Below are 20,529 nucleotides of genomic sequence, written 5' to 3' on the forward strand. Positions count from 1 at the left end.
CCAACAAAGGTCCGTCTCGTCAAGGCTATGGTTTTTCCAGTAGTCATGTATGGATGTGGAACTTGGACTGTGAAGAAAGCTGAGCACCAAAAAATTGATGCTTTTGAACTGTGGTGTTGGAGAAGACTCTTGAGAGTCCCTTGGACTGCAAGGAGATCCAACCAGTCCATCCTAAAGGAGATCAGTCCTGGCTGTTCATTGGAAGGACTGATGCTGAAGCGGAAACTCCAATACTTTGGCCACCTCATGCGAAGAGTTGACTCATTGGAAAAGACCCTGATGCTGAGAGGGATTGGGGGCAGGAGGAGAAGGGGATGACAGAGGATGAGATGGCTGGATGGCATCACCGACTCGATGGGCATGAGTTTGAGTAAACTCCGGGAGTTGGTGATGGACAGGGAGGCCTGGCGTGCTGCGATTCATGGGGTCGCAGAGAGTCGGACACGACTGAGCGACTGAGCTGAGCTGAGCTGAGACTTTCCAGGTGATTCTTTTCTTTTGGCTGCACTGGGTCTTTTTGCAGGCATGGGCTTCTCTTGTTGTGGAGCACAGCTTCTAGAGCACACGGACTCAGTAGTTGTGGTGTGTTGGCTACTCTAGCTGTGGCAGCTCGAAGGTTTAGTTGTCCCAAGGCATTGGGATCTTAGTTCCCCAATCAGGAATTGAACCTGAGTCCGCTGCATTGAAAGGCAGAATCGTAACCACTGAACCACTGGATAAGTCCCTCTCTGGTGGGAGGGAATCAGTGTAAGTGATTCTTACCCTGAGAACCAGTGCAGCATCAGTTGCTCTTGGCTAACTGTTGTTAGGGACAATACCCATCCGTAATATCTAAGAGCAAGTTCTTACCCCATTGTACAACTAGAATTTTTAAAATTCATATAATAGACACTTTTGGAGTATCTCTGCAGGACAAAACAATTCCGCCTTAACTGGGAATTACTGGCCTATAGCCTGTAAAACACAGAAGCCCTCATCCATCTGACTGAGTGGATATATGGTCAAGGAGTGGGCCCTTGGCAGTCATGTTGGATCTCAACCCCAGCCCTGGGAGGGGGCTGTTTTTTAACCTCACAGGCTGAGGAGCCACAAAGGCCTGTCTGGAGGAAGGTAAGCACAAAGTGTTAAACCAGAAAGAAGCAGGCAGAAGGCTAGAGGAAGAAAGGATTCTGTCTCAGTTACTGAGTGTTTCTCTTACTGAATTGTGGTCATTTTCTGAAGCTCAGCTGCAGTCCTGCTGTGTGTTGCCTGAGACATAGGCCTATGTCTCCATCTGTTAAATGATCACTCCCCACCCTTTTTCTCCTTAAATTAGTCTGGTTTCTGTTACTTACAAAATAGTCCTGTTACAAACCTCATTATTTCAACTCAGCCCAGTTTGCACAACACAGTCCCCTGATATATTTAGCACCCTTGGATGCCACCACAAGGCAGAAGAAGGAGCCCACCTGTGGAATCGGTCCAGGGTGACCCCATTCAGATTTTCTGCCCAGATATGCCCATTTTGGAGGCAAATACACTTTTGTTCATCGTGAGGACATTCTCTTTTCAAGACCCTTGAATTATATAGCTGATAGTCCCCGGTACTCTGCCCACCAGATTTCCCTGAACAAGAATTTCCTTTCCTGGCTCCACTCCCAGGACGCCTGTCCAGGAGACGCACCCCTGAGCTTTCTCTGGCTCTGTTTTCAGAAAACTGCCTTTAGTGTCTAACATCTCCTGCTTTTTAAGCACCCTTGTTATTTTTTTCCTTGGACCCCACTTTTCTTCACCTCTCATTTCCCTTTTTTAAAAACCCTCAGCAGATTTTAGAACTTCTAAAATTCGTATATGATTTTTGTGAGGAAATGGGGTTTTGTTTGTCTTTGCCACAGATGCAAAATTTAAACTAAATGTTTGTCTCAGACCTCTTTTCCCCAAGAATCCCTTTTGTCACTTAATTAAATAACCAAGACCCTTTTTTGAATTGCATGCAGCTCGACGGTGGGAGGACCACAGGGAGGGACTTTGGAGGCTGTAGGAACCTCACACTTGACTTAGGCTTTGTCCCTTTATCATGCGAATTGAGTTAGGGAAGGAAGAAGGTGTGGGGATAAAGATTTCCAGAGCTGGGAATTACCCCAGAGGCAGGGAATACTCTGATGAGAATTTATTTGGGACATTTGCGTTTCCTATGACAGTAAGACCTAGAAGAAAAACCAGCTTTCATAATTTCTGTTACTATTTTTTTTTTTTTTTTTTGGTTGGATGGTGCTTTCCTTACAACAGATATTGAAGTCTGTGGCCCTTAATTGTGTTTTGTGTTCATGTTCCATGGTAGAGCTCTAAAGGGAACGTCTCATGATTTTGTAAGGTCTGTGCTCTTTTCCATGGTTACTTTAGTTAAGATCTGTATCGTGATAGTCCATTTGGGAAAATTCCAGGGATTTTAGTGTGTGTCTTAATTTCTTTACTACCCAGCATGGCAAAGAATCCATCCCCTTGTGTAAAATGAGTGTGAGGAACGTCTGGGCATGCTCATCCAGGTGGGACTCACTAAGCCCAAGACTGTTCCAGATGAGTAACAGGTGTGAGGTGTTGTCACAAGGCTCTTCTCTTTGACAGCTGAATTGAGCCATAAAATTTTTGAATAATTTATGCAAGTTTCCAGGATTCAGAAAGCGCTAGTGTCCGATTTCACAATGAAATCCTTACAGTTAATTTTGTGTGTGTGTGTCACTTATCTTTGGCTGAGGTGAAAATATTCAGATCGCCCCATAAGTCAAAATTAATTTTGTAGACTATTGTCCATGGTCTTAGCATCTTCTTTTCGCTTTTCAGTAAAATCAGAGTTTATCACAATCATGTGTTTTAATTTATATTTTAAAATATTACAAGATGGCCAAGACTGAGTTTAAGAAACCTTTAAAACATCTTTAATTTTGGTGAACTGGTAAGTTTGCATACTCTTTTTTTTCCTCCTCAAAAAAAAAAAAAAAAAGGGAAAGCAAGGCAACATGTGGTTTGTTACATTCATGGCTCTTCTTAGCCTGTTTTGCATTAGGAGGTTATGGAAACCGAAGACTGAAAGCTCCATAAAGCAAACCTTACAGTGAAGGAAAGAAATAGAGAAAAGAGATGTCTGAAACTTGGCCCTTTTCCCCCATCTGCCCTGAAAATACATTCCAGTATAAAATGTGGGTCCCTGATAGTTGGCAGTATAAAGGAGCAGAAAGGCAAATACTTAAAAAAAAAAAAAAATCATACCTATTAAGTACCTTGAGTAAGTAGCCTCTATATTTGCCCTTTAAGAACTATCTAAAGCATAAAACTATCTGGGAAAGAACAGATCTGTAAATGTCCAGGCATTCCCAAGCCATTCTTTAACTTTCAGTTCCTCCCCTACTCAAAACAAAAACTGCCACCAAGAATCTACCCAGAGGCTCATAGCTGCCATTCTTGCTGGCAGGCCTCTGGGAGTGACATGGCAGAGGCCCTAGCCCACTTTTTCCCAGTTTGTCCTAGTACTGTTAATGGACAGTGAATGTTTTCCTCACAATGCACAGAAAACTTGCTGCCTAGTTAGCACACTAGAGGTCACTTTAAATTATTTTTCCCCTAATAATTTCACTACAAATGAAATTTCTTATTACGCAGCATCAGCATCAAAATGCCCAGATGTTCCTGTTACAGGCTTTCAAGGATCCCAAATATTTATGTATATGAACATCATATTTATTCTCCCTAAGAATTTTCTTAATTAGGCATGAGAAATATTTTCCTATAGAGTGACAAGCATTTTTTGTAGACTTTAATTGTCTGATTGTGAAAAAAAAAATGCTGCACTTCATAAAAGGTGTTCTTAGGAATCAGATAGTTGTACATTCAGAAAAGTCATTATAAAATAGGAAAAGACAAGAAGATGATTAGAAATGTTGCTTGTGTAGGAATTGGCCCTCCTCTTCTATCCTTTGAATGGTGACTCCATTTGAAGAGGTTATCTACCCATGTCATTGGATTCTTTCCAAAAATTTTTGACTCTTTAGATCCTAAAAGCATGATATGTCATAAAACTATTTTCCTAATGATATTTTCAGTCTTCACTAAGTTGCTTCCCGCTCCCAAACATACCTATCCAAAAGGTGGAGAGAAGCATTTCAGAGATTCCTGGAATCTTGTTAGAATCTATTGAAAGAGAAGCTAAAGACTTTAGAAATGGCCGATAATGGAAATGAGGTTTGTTCTATTGTATTAGCAGCAATGCAGTCAGTAATCTTAGTTTGTGATAAGTAAAAAATGTGTGCCCTTCTGTAAGAAGCAGATTGTCTTTTACAAGCCTGCTTATATGATATGAGTGATATTATATGAGTCTTAATAGTTTCTGTTATTTGAGCTCATCTGCAACAAATTTTTGTTGGGAGATATTTTAGCAATTACAATAGCCAAGAAATGCTGCCAGACTATTACTTCTATTGTCTTTTTTTTTTTTCTTTTTATTCATTTGCTGCAACTGAACTGAAGGACCTTAGTAAAACAACAATAATAATGTATTATGGTCCTGGGAGTTGAGCTGTAATCAATTTTGTCTGACAGGCTTATTAATGGCTGCATTATTACTGCAGTGCCTTTTTGCCTTCAGGATGTCACGTGAGATGCGTTCAGTTGAATGGGTCACACATAAGCTATAAACCGAACCATTCTCGTGGTTTGCCCTTTGTTCAGCATAATCTGCCTCTAAATCGAGGAGCTGATGGTTGGGCTCCATCTGAGAGTGATACCCTTACTTGAGTAAGAGCTTAGCACACCCTGATACTCTAATGACGAATAGTTGCATCAGAGCAACTGTTATATGAATGATCTTCAGATACAGGCCAGTTTTGTTGTATTTGGACAATAAGTGACTTTGTATCTATGGAAGCTAAAAATGCAGTGAACTGCTTCCAAAATCTCAGTGCCTCATCTGTCTGAGGATCGCCAGGATTGGGGGCTGCGGGTGACCCCGCTCCTTTGAGCTGTGCAGTATTTTGGTCCTAGAGGTCAAGGCAGCCAGTGTGTTGTCACTGAGTGCATTGCTTCATTTCTAGATGAAATAATGTGGTATGAAAATTCTAGAATTATCCTTCCTACTTCCTGGTAATATCGCTGAGTCACCAGCTGGGGCAAGCAAAGCATGTTATTTTGCTATTTGTAAGAAGCTCTGCTTTAAAAGCAAATAACATAGTGGTAGAAGACCATAGGCTTTGATGTCAGACCTGGTTCTGAATCCAGACTCTTGCACTAATTAGCTGATGATTAGATGATGGAGCAACTTACATGTCTCATTTGTAAAATGAGGAATATAAGATCTACTTTATCATGTTATAAGAATTTTTTTTTAATATACAGGATTTAATACAAGGCCTAGCCTACAAGTACTCCAGATGTTATAGCTACATAATAGTAATAATAATAGTGACAGAGGTTCACTTGGCATTATTATATTCTTAGCGTGTCACCAGATAAAATGTAGTAACATGCTGTATGTCCAAGATGATGCACAATTCTAATACATACTTGACCCCTCATTCTATGCTGATGCCAGCCCTGTCTTTAGGTCACTGCATGTTCATTGAAAGGAAGGCCCTGTATCAGGTACTGGATGGCCTGCTATGAGACAGTGTACTCTTTCCTCAAAGGACAGTAGGATGCTCATTACATCGAGATCCACCCAGACTGCACTTTTATCCTCACAGACAGCTTCCTCACCATGATCATCATGGGATCATATCACTGCATTTTGTTTGAGAAAGCTCTTTTAAGGAACCAGAAACACCAGAAAGTCTGTTTCTCAAAATACATCTCTTCCAATGACTAATATTAAACAAAATAGTGACTGTAGCTCATCCTTATTGGTGTAACTGCCAAGTGGAAAGTTTGAGTTTCTGGGTTGTCCCAAAGCTCTGTGCACAGAGGAAGAGAAGCTGTCTGTTAAGTTAAAAGAATTTCTATTTGAGAAAGAAAATAGGCAGTAGTTTTGGTGGAGGTCTGAATAAGATGGGAGTCCTGGGGCTAGTGGAGAGTCTTGGAGGAATGGACGTGCAGCATAGAAACCTCTGGTGTAATGGGACCTCACGGAACATTCCTGGACCCATCCCAAATGAAGTCGTGAAAGAAGAGTCAGCCAGGCAGATAAAAATGTGTGGCTAGACAGTTGGACGTAGAGGAAACAGCAGGATTAGGCAAAGGGTCGTGAAACAATGTGATATGCTTGGAAACCACAAGTTCTGGAGCCAGAGGTGAGGTATGACAAGTGATGGAGATACAGTCGGAGGGATCAATGGGGGCTGGAAATGAAGGACCTTCATTTATCCCATGGAGGTGCCAGAAAAACTGAAGAAGGGATTTTTAAAGTAGAAGGATGATATAGGTTTGTAGTGGCCAAGTGAGGGAAAATGGGTATGTAGGCAAAAGAAGCCCCAAGGCTCGGCTGCTGTAGCATCCCAGGATGGGGGACAGGGTGAGTCAGAAAATGGAAAAGATGCAAAGATGCAGTAAGTCCCTGAATGAGGGCAGGCAAGAAGAAGGGCACTTGGTGTAGGAGGCGCCTCTGATGGTCAGGTATCTGGCTTACTGGGAACACTGGCAGTTAGGTACCATAAACAGGCCGGGAAGAGAGGAGGAAGGAGGATTATTGGCCTGGAGGTGGGTGGAGCATATCATTTAGCAATTTGAGCTTGCTAAAGAGATTTCACTTTAGCCAATTGGTTTAAGTTCATATCAGATCTTATATGCTAAAAAGAATAATGTAAAAGATAAATTTCATGAGGTTCCTTTACATATTAAAACTAGAGAACTGAACACTAAATTAGTTGACTCACTTTTTTATCCAAATAAAAATAGAGAAAACAAAATCAATGGATTGATAATTGAGATTTAAGAGTGCTTAATAAGGTCTGAGTCACGGTCTGTGGAGGGTCACATGTGAACCAGTCACTGAGTACTCAGCAAATTCTTAGAGAAAACGCTATGTAGCAGGCAAAGTACCCAATGAGGCAGGCCTGAGTATCTAAGCGCTTGGGATAGATTCATTGCTAAACAAAATAGGCAGCATCCCTTCCCTTAGCCCCTCTATAACTCAATGCAGATACAATGCTGAAGAGATGAGCCCTCCAAGCATAAAAGACAAAGGCAATATTAAAAGTAACTTTCATCAGAAGATAGTTACTTACCTAGAGTTATGTGATTTGATCCAATATAATAATTGGAATTCCAACTCCTGGCCCTGGCCCAACCTAGGAAAGCTGGTAAACCAGTCCCCACTACAAAATCACCTTGTGTAAATTCCCACAGTTCCAGAAGGGGACTTGGTATCTTAGATAAGGTAAAGAAACGTTATGGAAAGCTTGGCTGACCTTTTGTTTTTGGCAACAGGCTGCTTGAAATAATTCTTTGCTGACACCTCTGTAAGAACGTTATTGTACAAGGTAGTTGTTAAAAGCTGGCCCGCCTTCGTTGGCCCAGATTTTTCCTTGTGGAAAATCAACCGTCTTAGGTAGTGGAGAATTTAAATAGCATGAAAAATACAAAGGTGAACTAAATAGCTTTGAGCATGTAGTTCATGAAGCAAAGCAGCAAATACTCTATAATTTTCATTTTTAAGACAAAGCAGTATTTATTATTTACATGTTTTGCACAGAATACAAACTGCGAGATTGCAGACCTCACCTAACACACCAAGTTTCCACTTTCTGTTTCATCTCTGCAGCAGGCTTGGTTGGGTAGTTCTACATAATCCTCCAACCTTAGTGTCCTGTTCCTGTCTCCTTCCATAATGATGGGCCCAGCGCTAACACTGGAGGATGCCAGTGCTATATTTTAAGAGTGGATTCCAACAGGAAGATAAAGTTTGAACTTAGAAACATAAATATCAACACTTTGGGTTACCTTGAGTTTATCTTTCATGGACAGTGAAAAATATCTGCAGTTTCAAACTGGAGCTCTCATATCAGGGCTAAATCGTTGATTGTCTTTCCAGTACACCATGGGAATGCTGACTTAAGAAATGGTGGCCCCCATCTGCCAGCACCCTCAGCTCTCACAGTCCCTGCTGGGCCACCGCAGTCCAGTCTCTCCACCCTCAGACACACTGCCTTTGAATCCTGGAATGGCTTTCAGGCTCTTTCCATCTGGTTTCCCTGCACTGTTCTCTCTGCCCTCTGTCTAATGAGGGCAAAGATACAGTCATTTCACTCTTCTTGAAGCCTCTGTGACTCCCCGTAGCCCCTGGGATAGCTGAACAGCCCTGGCCCACGCAGCCATTTAGAGTCTGGACCTGCCTCCCTGCTGTGCTCCGGCACATCACTGTGGGTTTTCTAAGGGAAGCTCACTCTTTCGGCCCTCAGGCTTTGACGGGCCCAACCTGGGCCCTGGTTCCTACTCCCAGCTCCTCTGATTACCCTGATCACCTACTTCAAATCCTTTCAGGCCCAGCTCAGGTGTCACCCCACCTTCCTGGATTCTCATCTTCTAACCAGACTGATCGATCAACATTTCCTCATACTCCTATATTAGAATTTTAACCATACCTCAATTGTAGTATAATCACAACATACCATGGTTTCTTAGGTGTTTTGGAAAATTAGAACAATTGTTAATTTTCCCCACTCATCTTATGTGTTTTCCTATGCCTTCTATTTTATCAAGATATAAATAGAATATGAAATTTAAATTAGACCTACACCCTCCCCTTAAGGACTTCATATTTAAATTTCATATTCTGTGAAGTCCTTAAGGGGAGGGTGTAGGTCTAATAGAGCTGCTCTGAATTAAATATCTTTTGATTCAACCAAAGAATCTATCAATAAATCAATGGATGAATTCATGAAGCATCAGCTCAGGCAGCTCTTGTTCCAATATAGTCTGGCTCCATGGAAATGTGGGACTGGTGACTGCAGCAGAGATTTCACCCTTCAGGTTTGTGAATGAGCAGAAGATAGCACAGGGAGGAATTTTGTATTCATATATCTTCCTGTATCAACTAATAACAAATCAAGAAATAATTTTCTGCTCTTGAGCTTTTCTTCCTTATATTAATATTGTAGAATATTTTCTTTAATGTTTCTTAAACCATTTTTATAAAAGTTTTATATGAGCATTATGAAAAAGAAAAAGGTTGTAAATAGTGTGAAGATACAAAGGTACAATTATTTTACAAATAAGCAGTTGACCCTTGAACAACACAGGTTTGAACTACACAGGTCCACTTACACTTGAAAGTTTTTCAGTAGTAAATGCTACAGTGCTGCACTGTCTGTGAATCTTTGGATGCAGAGGAACCAAGGGTAGGGAGTTACACACAGATTCACCCCCACATTGCTCAAGGGTTACCTGTAAGTTCAAAAGTGAAAGTTTCCATCTGCCCTTCTCTAGAAATCATATTGATTCAGTAATTATATTCCTCTAAGTAGTTTTGCTATGCATACATTAGCCCATATATTATTAGCTATAATAATGTGATCATACTATGTATTGGGATTTGCATCTCCATATTATCCTATCTTTCCATGTATAGATCTCTCAATATTTAATAACTTTATAGATGTGCTGAGTCTTCCTTGCTGTGAGGGCTTTTCTCTAGTTGTGGAAGCCAGTGCTACTGTTTAGTTTGGGTGCTCAGGCTTCTCACCGCGATGGCCTCTCTTATTATGGAACATGCATGGGCTGCAGGGCGCTCAGGCTCCCATAGTTGCGGCTTCCAGGGTCTAGAGCACAGGTTTAGTCGTGGCACATGGCTTAGTTGCTCTGCGACATGCGGGAGCTTCCCACACCAGGAATAGAACCTGTTCTCCCGCACTGGTAGGCAGATTCTTCACCACGTAGCCACCAGGGAAGCCCCCTAGATGTTCCAATATTTATTGGAAGATTTATTCTTTATTTCTTAACATGTTGGCAGTTTTTCAGCAATGAAGTCTGAAGTATGTTGTATTAAACCACAGATCTACAGGAATAGAGAAAGTTGAAAAACTTAAGGAAAGGTTTATGTTCTTAAGGAATACTGGTTTAATTACCTGTCCATGGAAAGAGAGATTTCCTGGACTGGGAAAGGGTTATTTCAGAGCAGCAGAGAGTGAGTGGTGGGTTTTTACTAGAAGTCATAACTCTGAATGAGAGTCAAATGGAAGGATCTGACCTTGTATTCTCCCACCCAGGCTGGGCTATAGACTCAAGACACCTGCCTGGTATTATTGTCACAACCAGCTATCAAATTTTAAGAGACTCAAAAAATATTAGAACTGGTGGAGTCTCTGGAAGCATCTAGTTTGAGATGGTGAAGCCTGAGGTCCAAGTTGGAAGAGTGGGTTTGAGGAAGTAATTGTGGGAAGGGTTTGAGGAAGTAATTGTGGGAAGGGTTTGGGAAGAAACCAACCCAGGACTTCAATAGGGCAGTTTTACTTTCATCAGTTTCAATATTGATTCCTATTTTAGTTGAAAAATAGACTGTGTTCCCTCCTTAGAAGTTCTAACCACTGACATAGCATTTTTAGAAAAAAAAAAAAAAAACTAATACCTTATAGAAGTGATTTGTCCCTGAGCCTAGTAGTTAACGGAGAATAGACTTTTAAGTCTCCCAGCTCCAAACCCAGCGCATCGGGATATTTTGCAGGGAGGATTTACCTTACCCTCAAAGGAGTTAGGAGTTGGGGGAGGGGATGGCTGGCTGGGTGGATCGGAGTAGTAAATCTAAAGAGGGACTGGGTGTAGAAAATGTTAAAGAACCAGTGCTCTCTAATCACATTGCTTTAAATATAATCAAAGGCGGAAAGAAAGTAATTGGAGACCTAGAGAAACTGCAACCTATTATAAAACAACATCCAGCCTATTAACTTTCAGAAGAGCTGATACTGCCTTCAGGCCCTTCCCTAGGGCTGCTGAGGACTCAGCTGACCCTAGAATTTGCACGTGATCAGTTAGCCATCAGGATATACTGCCCAATCAGAGATACAACACAAATGTTAGAGTGAAAAAGAAGGTAAAACACTTCACATAAACATTTAGTGGTAGCAAATTTGGTAACAGACTTGAAGAATTATGATTATGATTGTTTTTCTGGATCTTGGTTTTTTTCTGGACAAGATGTAGGATCCTACAGGTTGTTGTCAACTCTAGCATTGTCTGACTCTGTGATTTATTTTTTAAGCTATGTTCATTAGAAATTGCATCCAACATTACAGATGTTGTGATTCTTTTAGTTACCTATCTCTACATAGTCAGCACTACCCAATTGCTGTCCTGAAACCTGTCACCCTACTTAACATTCCCTATGCCAGTCACCCCTTAAATTTAATGAGTGAAATGTCATTTGATGAATTTCAGAGTCCTTGATCTCTCTTTTCTATTCAGAAACATAGACATTCAATCATTTAAATAGACTCTTCCTAGATGACTGACTTTTAGTTACAAATCCTTCCACATAGCTGAGACCAAGAGCAACTCTTACTCTTCAATAAAGTAGGTCTGTTTAACAAATGGAAAAATAGAAGCAAGGAGCAGAAAAGACCTCAAGGTCACCATATACAAATCATAGGAGAACCAAGGAATAGAACTCAGTTGTGCTTTATATTTTGTACGTTTATCTCTTTCTCCCAGACCCAATAAAGCTGACAGGCATTTGACAACCAAAATGCTGTCTCTTTATTTCTCTGCCCTTGGCGTTTTTCTTTCTTTCTCAGTCTCTTCCATTAAGACACGGGAATTCTGTCTGGCTTTAGGTTAGAAACAGAGTTCCTTGTTCAGGTATGGTATGGCAATGAAGGCCTGAGAAGAATGTCCAAAAATCATTCGTTCATTCAACTCCTGCTTACTGAACTTGTCTACTAAGTGCGGGGCATGAATCTTAGTGCTGAGAGTATAGTAATGAACCCCCAAAGGCTAGGGAAGAAGACAGACAGCAAACATGAACAAATAGAATGTCAAGCAAGAGTGCTGTGAAGACAACACAAATAAGGCGGGGGTGGGGGGGGACGTGGGTGATATTTGGGATGGGCAGCTGGAAAAGGACACTCTGAGTGACAGTAGGGCAGAGACCTTGCTGGCTAGAGGGAACCAAGTCCTGTGAATTTCTGGGCTTCCTTTCTCAGCCTCCTGGAAAGTGTGATTTCCAGGCAATGAATATTCCTCCCCGCTAAAACAAAAGGATGCTGGTTGGGGGCCTTGCTCTCCATCCTGCATAAGTTCACCCTTGACAATAACAATGCCTTTCAGACCCGACTAAGGTCTGTTACATTCAGATTGAACTTTAGTAGGAAGTTTTTAACTGTCTCCAAACACGCTTCATCACTGAAAACACTTACAATAGGCAATAAAATGGACAGTAACTGCTGAAAATGTCACAAACAGTATTTACCAGTAACTGCTTGAGGAGAAGCACACTTAGAATGGCAGACATTTAATACTGGTAAGTGTTGCTATGGCTTGTAGTTGGGAGGGTTCTGGGGCCTTGGCTAAGGTGTAGCTTTCCATTAAAGCTTTCAAAAAGGATCCACCTGGCAAAAAGCATTGGCCTGCTGATACTCCCTGCATTATAATGATATGATAGTTTGAGGTTTGATTTAAGTCAGTAATAGACTGCACACTGTCAGCTGATGACTTCCGTGAGAAAGTCCAAACAGAAATGAAATAGGAAAAAGGAAATCTGACCTAGGTATTCACGACTCATTTCACAGCTCCACAGAGGAAAGTGGTCATCTTTGAAGTCCACCCTTGCTCTCTCACCAATCTCCATACAACCTGAAGGCAGAGGAGATCTACATTAGAACTGTTTGGGAACCATCTTCACAACTTGTGTTCTAGATTTACCAACATAGAGTATATTTCAATAACAGATCCTGTTGCAGTGTTTCCAAGCTAATCTACCAGCAGAGCCATTACCTTTTGGGGGGCCTCTGCCACTTTAAAAAAGTAACTTAAAAAAAAGCAGCTTCTCAGCTGCCTTGCTTTGCAGCAGAGATAACAGAAATTGGCCACAGAGTTATTCACTTGACTGCTCTATTTATAGCAACTTGTTTGTGTATTTTTAAATCACAGTTACAATGGGCTATTGTTCAGTTGTATACTGTAGAAACATATATGTTGCAAATTACTTCCAAGGAATCCTGATGGTCTAAGGATTTTTTTTTCTAATATAACCTGAAAAAGAGGTAGGATACCCAAGGAACTGGTGACCATTTTAAGTTGCGTTTTATAAACTGATAAAGCTTTTAAATAGTGCATCTTTTTCTCTCTCTTCTTTTGGCATATTGCCTTGTGATAAGGAGGCTATTGTAGAAATTAAAATTTGTAGTTTTGAAGTGACTCAGTCTTCTGCTTCAGATTGTAGTTTCTTCCTGGGCTTGCCTTGAGGTCCTGTTTTTGCTTCTCTTCGTCCTATCGGTGGGCAACTAATGCCAAGCTTCACTTTCCTTAGTGTACCTAGAAATATTAACAGCTCAGAAACAAGATTAGCCATGAGTATGAGCATAGTCCTTGTCTTTGAATAATTATATTCACTTAACAACTCTTATTCATGTACTTGATTGAGTGCATCCCGTGACCTGGTTCCGTTTCTTTGGATGTTATTTACTGATAAAAATAAATCTGCGCTAAAAGCAGTAGGAACCTCTCCGAAATGCAAGGCAAGTCCTAAGAGGAGAATTCATATGTTAATGAGCCCTTCCAAGTGAGAACTTGGTTAAACGTGCCATTTGCTGACATTATTGTTATGGGCAGAGAGGAGATGATTTCTCTAAGAAGTGTCCCTGCATATGCTCCCAGCGTTTTCTGGCCCGCGCGTGCACCTGCGGGAGGGGGAAGTTTACTTAAGCGTCCTGGGGTATTTGCATCTCGGCTTTAACACTCACTAGGGCTCCCGGGAATGGAGCGGGCGGACCGAGGTAGGAGCTCGAGCCACGAGGCTGGCCAAGTGGGTGGGTAACTCTTCGAGGAATCGTTCTTGCGCGGGACCTTGTGGAGACCTGCCAGGGGCCCGGTCAGCAGTGACAGTTCCTGGAAAGCGGGTGGCAGCGGGATCTGGCCGGGTAGGCTCCTCCTGCGGACGGGAGCCGGGAGCGGAGTTGGGCGGGGATCGCCAGCCCGGCGGCCGGCCCGCAGCGCCGCAAGGAGGGTGGGACCGTCAGGAAGCGAAATGGTTACTTTTTTTTTTTTTTTTTTAATGCGGGCTCTGGTTACTTTTGAAGATCGCGGGCCCAAGAGCAGAGGGGAGACGGGGTTTTTCTTTCCGCGGTGGCGTATCCTGGAGAGACGCGGAGCTGAGGCGTGGGGGATGCGGTGGCCTGGGCGAGGCGACTCCAACACTGGGGAGCAGAGTCGGCGACGCCGGCGGGGACGAAGGGTCTCTGGAAAGCTGGGGGACTTCTTGCCGGCCCCCTCACGGCAGGTTAGACGGCGGCCGCGGCTGAGGATCGCCGCGTTGCACCGAAAGGGGACTCACAGGACCGGCCGGCTGACCGCGCGTCACTGCGGGGCGGGGGCGACCCCTCGCTGGCCGGGCGGGGCTGACACTGCGCGGCGACGGGGTCCCCGCGCTCGCCGCCCCTGCCCCTCGGCCCGCGCCCTGCTGGGGTCTCGTCCGGAAGGGGGTGGGCGCGGATGACCCTAGGGACCCCCACTCCTGTCTTCCTGCGGGAGCACCCGCGCCGGTCCGCCAGCCGTGGTCGGTCGCAGAGCGGGGGACGGCGAGTGCGCGCCAAGGGCTCCGCGGAGGGGCTGCAGGCCGCGTTCGGCCCCGCGGCCGCAGGTGGGGAGCCGCCGTCTGGGTTCCGGGGCTCGATGGCGATGGGCCGCGGGGGCTGAATGCTGAGGCTACGGGGAGGGTTTCGCGTTGGAATCTGGGGATAGACGCGGGGACCGGCGGTCGAGCGGTGGAGCGAGTGCGGTCCCGGGTGAGGAGGTCACGCTGCCCCGAGGGCGGCGCGGGGGCCTCGAAGGCTCCGGGCGTCGAGGAGCTGCCCTCGCGGGGCTCTCGCCGGCGCCGTGAAGGGCTTGTCTCCTCGCCTCGGGGTCTGGAGCTGGGCGTCTAAGTGCGGGAGGCCGCGGAGGCGGAGGAGCCCAGGCCCGAGGCGGACCCGCGGCCCGGGCGCCCCCTGGCGGCCCGAGCACCCGGCGCCGCCCGGAGGGTGGGCTTGCGGGCCGCGGGCGAGCGGGCTCCGACCCCGGGCGTTCCTGAGGCGGACGCGGAGGGCCCGGCGGAGCCCGCAGCCCGTGCCCCGCGGCCCACCTCGTATTAGCCCCCTGCGTTTTTCGGAAGGACGGGGTGATATCCCTTCCTCGACTCCTCTCCCGCGGCCCTTTTAAAAACCTCGGGTTTTCACATTAATCTGTGTCAGTATAAAATAAGCCAGGCTATGTGTGGAATTTGTTTTTACAACTCGAGTCTTGTGACTTCTCAAACACTTTCTTGAAGTGTTTTCTCTGGAAACTTGTTTCAAATGAGGGCTGTGCGTCTCACAAAGAGGAGTGTTGTTCAGGAGCCAACAGGTGACGGTGAAACCCGAGTCTGTGTGTACATTGGAGTCAAGTCTGGCTGCCGTTTCCTTGGGCCGCCGTTGAAAATGGAAATTCAGAAAGTCAATAGGAGACTTGAATATGATTTTGAGAAAATACCTGCGTCTCCCATTATGGAAAACAATGAATTCGTGAGACAGCGCCTCGCGCCGCCCGCCTCACACCGTAGCCTGCCCTTTGGATTCTGCCTTGCAGGCCGGCTTACTGCCAAATAACCTGCCCCCCAAAGCGCCGCTCTGGCAAAGGACCCTGCTTTGTCATCAGGTTTCCTCCTTTTGTTAAGCAGTCTGTCTTACTGTCGTGGAATGTATTTGTGCATGAAATTAGCCTGCTTTGAAACCCTGCAGAGTTCCACATTTCCTCTTGGAAAAATAGATAGCTGCTTGGCAATGATGGTGTGGTGCCTGTCGGGCCACTCAGCTGTCGGAAAATGTACCAGTTGGATGGAGGTTTACCTGGAAAATACAGAAAAGGCCAAAGGGCACATGGCCTAATGTCACTAATTGCTGGTATGAAGTCCTTTTAGTCAAGGAATGTTTCATAAGCAATATCTTCATTGTTTTTATTTTACAGTTATTGTGATTCATTTCAGAATAAGTACAATTGGGTTGGGCTGTGTTGGCCAGGACTTTCTTATTGTCTTTAGCAGACAATAGGCTTGAGTGCTCTTTATGTGAAAACTTTAAAGAGATTGCAGTTTAGTGACGTTTGCTATGAAATTCAAATCTTGATTGTAATAGTTTTGAGACCTATGGCTTTTGTAGACCTCTGACTTTTTTTTTTTTTTTTAAGCTAAGGACACCATAAAACTAGGGTATATATATGTGTGCGCGCGCACGCATGAGCGTGCTTGGATGTGTGTGTGTGTGTGTGTGTGTAAAGAATGGACAGGATTCCCTACTACCAAATGAGTCTGTAGTTAAATTTAACTCACCTGCATATTTAGCCTGGCTGAATTAGAGCAGATCTTGAGTGGGTGTGTGTGACCCGAATCTTCTATGTACAGAGGCCTTGTTAACAAGCAGTTTAACAAAGAAGTTGTTAAGCATCTTGTGGCCCACAGGATGACACTTAGCAGCAGGGGACACTTAGGGAATGTTAGCCCAACTGACTTCACAAATCAGTATCTGTTCTGGTTTCTGGTGATCAGACTTCTAACTTTCCTGGGCATGTCCACACCAGAAATAACTTTTTCCTAAGGATCCTGCAGTGCTGCGGGTAGTCTTCTCATAGGAACTAAAGTGGAATTTTATTAGGAAAAGTATTTGTAATTAAGGGTATGACCTTAGACTTCATTAGTCAATGGCTGGCACTGAAAATTATTCTGTTTTCTATTTGCATGATTTTGATTTGATTCGTTGAGTTGGTCTAAGAAAATGATGACTAATAGGAACCATACCAGCACTGATGTACAGTTATAACCTCAATGTGAATCTGATTGAACTCATTCATCTCAATGCCCAAATCCTCACTCCCTGCTGACTTGCCTAGACAATATTTCCATATTGGTGCATTGTTTTTGAACCGCCTAGGAATCAGAACCCTCTTTGACCCAGTTTTCCTCTTTCTTATTGGTTCCTTTTACTTTCTCTTCGCAAGCCACTACCTTTAGGCTCTCTTGATGACAGTGGGCTAGTAGGGCCCTCCCAGGTTCCTTTTCTCTTTTCTGACCATCACTGTCATATTAATTGTAAGACCAGGAGGGGAACCTTCCTACTTATCTGCCTTTTGTTCTTTTCCTTGCCTATAGAGTTCAGTCCAAAGTCTCTTCTGCTTGAGATATGCAATTATTCAGTGGTACCATTGTCATCTGGGAAGAATATGTCTTTCAGCAAAACATTGACCCTTTACTGCCTCTAGACTTTCATATACTACGTTGACTTGTTAAGATTTTTAAGGAAAAATAGTAAAGGCTCACTTATGTATAGGTCAAGGTCAATCAAAACAATAATCCTTAACTATCCTGGATGCAGCATACAGCTCAGTAGAAAATAAATGATCTCCAAGTGGCCAAAATAGCATAGCAAAATAATAAGGCAGTTTTTTAGTTTGAATAACACCTTCACATACTGTATGTTATCTTAAACAGTGATTGCTGTGCTTATGGGAGGAATGCTTAAGCCCTTGTCCATATAATAATGGACAGTATAATAATAATAATAATAATTTACAGCATAATTATTCTATATACTTGTGGAGAAACTTTTCAAACTGTAATTGCCTAATTTATAGAGTATTGAAAGCCACAAATTAAAGTCATGTGTCTGGAGCCATGCAGTTCTGGACATCAGCTCTGCATTGTGAGATAGTCCTCAGCTCCTGCTTGAGGATGGTTCCCAAGCTGTTCCCAGCTGGATGGCTGACTTAGAACTCCTTTTGTTTAAACTCTTAAAGCCAGTGTTCTTTACACTGTTCATCTTCTACTCAAAATGAAAACAAATGATCAGCCAAAGGCTAAATCATACATAGTTTACACACACCACCACTATTAAAGAAAGCAAGGAAATTCCAAATGAAATTTGGAAACGTTCTCATCACAGCAGGTACTTAAAAAAAAAAAAAAGTTCTAGCTTTTAATGGAATGAATGTCAGTTGCCTTGTTTTTTGATGTTTCTCAGAACGATTCAATAATGGTCCTTAAGTATGAGGATGAATGAATGAGTGGAGTAAGTGAATCTGGAAAATAAATTTCGTAAGGGACTCCTCCTTAAATGATTGAATTTGGGGAACAAGTGCCAGCTCACAGCCTCATAGCGCCATTGGGGGCTCCCAATTTCTGCTCTGTGTAAGACATCGGGAAAGATCCTGCCATGTTCCATAGACTGCTTACACATGCAGTGTGTGTGTCTCTGTCTTAGTGTCTGCCTGCCAGAGGTTTTATGGAGGGACTAGTTACTCCGACCTCATGCCAAGGGAGCTGGGAATGGTGGCCAATAATTAATCAATACTGTTCGCCCTTCAGGAGGCTGGAGTGCCCTGAACTCAGAAAGAAGATGAAACTCCCTGTCAGCATTGAGTCTTTGTTACTAACGTGTTCTTATTTTGGATGTCCTGGTTAGCTTCCAGGTGTATGTAATCAGAGTGAAAGTACCAACTGGCACATGTCAGTGATAACTTTAATTCTTTATATTTATTTAATTATTTTATTCTTTAAAACTGTCACATCCTTAGGCCATCTTTGGAAGGAAAAGAGTTGCTGTTTGAGGGAACCAGCCCTTACAATAGCCTGGGGATTTGGGGGAGGTGCTTACTGAATGCCCAGGGCAACAAGTTGCCTTCCCTCAGCTCCGCTCCTGTCCCCGGGGTCAGGTGTTCTTTTGACAAGTATATGATGATTGAGAAGTCAGACATCTGTGAGCTGTTTGTCTCTGAATCTTTTTAAATGGTGAGCAGTAGCTATTTAACTACCTTGAAGGAAGAAGGAAAAGAAAGGACAAAGCAGGGGAAATGGGATTCTTCCACTTTAGAATCCTCATCTTTCTAGGAATAAGCATCTCATCTCTCCTTACCCAGCCTCGGGCCTCTTCGACGTGTTATTAGCTTTAAGATGTTGCTTGCCCTACACATTTCCTTCATGGTCAGACTCACTGTTTTGCTTCTTTTCTCTGCCTGATCAGACTTATTTACATCCAGAATCATAAAGACATTGGAGAGGTAGGGCCACTACCGGTTCATTTCCTTAACAGGGGCAAACCTGACGCAGAATTGGGTAATGCTCGATTGCCGTTCACTTGTGATTGAGTTCATTCCGTTTATTGCAGCGTTTCAAGACCAGCACAAGAAACCTGCCTCAGAATAAGCACAGAATACTGATGGTTTGAGCTATTCTGGCTTCTTATTCAATTTCTTTCTGGCATCTAACGTGGTATCTTGCACATAGTTTTATTTTTTTTTAAATAAACTTTAAGATACCATGTTTAATTGTGGTTAAGTAAGAGAATGTAAAAAATACTTTCAAATGGTTCCCACAAAAGCATGTGTGTATGTGTGTGGAGGAGGAGGATAAAGCAAATGAAGCATAATTGATGAGTCTGGGTAAAAGACTGCCAAAGTTTGTTCCTTCGGAGAAGGCAATGGCACCCCACTCCAGTACTCTTGCCTGGAAAATCCCATGGACGGAGGAGCCTGGTAGGCTGCAGTCCATGGGGTCACTAAGAGTCGGACACGACTGATCGACTTCACTTTCACTCATTGGAGAAGGAAATGGCGACCCACTCCAGTGTTCTTGCCTGGGGAATGCCAGGGACGGGGGAGCCTGGTGGGCTGCCGTCTACAGGGTCGCACAGAGTCGGACACGACTGAGGCGACTTAGCAGCAGCAGCAAGTTTGTTCCCTACTCTTCTTACAACTTCTCTGAAGTTTGAAGTTACATCAATATAAAAATTTACAAAAGTAAATAATATGAGACACAGGATAGGGCCAGCTTTGTCTGTGTAACTGTGGTTCTGCCAAAAAAAAGTTTCACTTTATATCAAACCCGAAAATTCAGTTTTTAAAAAATATTTATTTGTTCATTTACTTGGCTGTGTCGAGTCTTAGTTGTCAGGTCTTCTTGTGCAGCTCAGCATGTGGGATCTTAGTTCCCCTACGAGTGATAGAACCTACATCCCCTTCATTGGAACGTGGGTTCTGAACTACTTAACCACCAGGAAAGTCCTATTTCAATTATTATTCAACTTACTTGCAGATTTAATTTGTTGATTCTGTTTCACATGATCAATCTTAAGAGACAATACCTGGAAATAGACTGAATAGGATTTTCCTATTAGATCTAATTCAGTGATGGTTTCATGTTTGGCCTAAAAGATATTTAATAGTATTTTGGCAAAAAGCAAATGCAGCCACATGAAGATGTCATTAGGAAGACCCTGCCTCATCACCCAGAGCAGAAGCAATGGCCAGGCTTCCTTCTTTTGTGCTGCAAAGTACATACCATGTAGTAATGTAAATGTCTACATAAGGGGTATTTATGCGATCACATTTCTGTGATTTTTGTTATTTTATATATTCTTA

The 20,529-nt window shown here is 43.3% G+C and overlaps 1 protein-coding gene across 5 annotated transcripts in view; it reads left to right on the plus strand.

Moving 5' to 3' along the window:
• PRICKLE1 (prickle planar cell polarity protein 1) overlaps positions 1–20,529 on the plus strand; it is a 118,077-nt gene that overhangs the window by 78,089 nt on the left and 19,459 nt on the right. For 2 of the 5 annotated variants that reach the window (XM_061129632.1, XM_061129653.1), the window contains exon 1: positions 14,199–14,389. The exons of the other annotated variants lie outside the window; for them this stretch is intronic. The gene's annotated coding sequence lies outside the window, so the exon portion shown is untranslated. Of the gene's footprint in view, positions 1–14,198; positions 14,390–20,529 lie in introns of those variants that run through there. 5 annotated transcript variants of the gene reach the window in all.

Source organism: Dama dama, chromosome 3 (genome assembly GCF_033118175.1).
Source record: "Dama dama isolate Ldn47 chromosome 3, ASM3311817v1, whole genome shotgun sequence".
Lineage (NCBI taxonomy): Eukaryota > Metazoa > Chordata > Mammalia > Artiodactyla > Cervidae > Dama > Dama dama.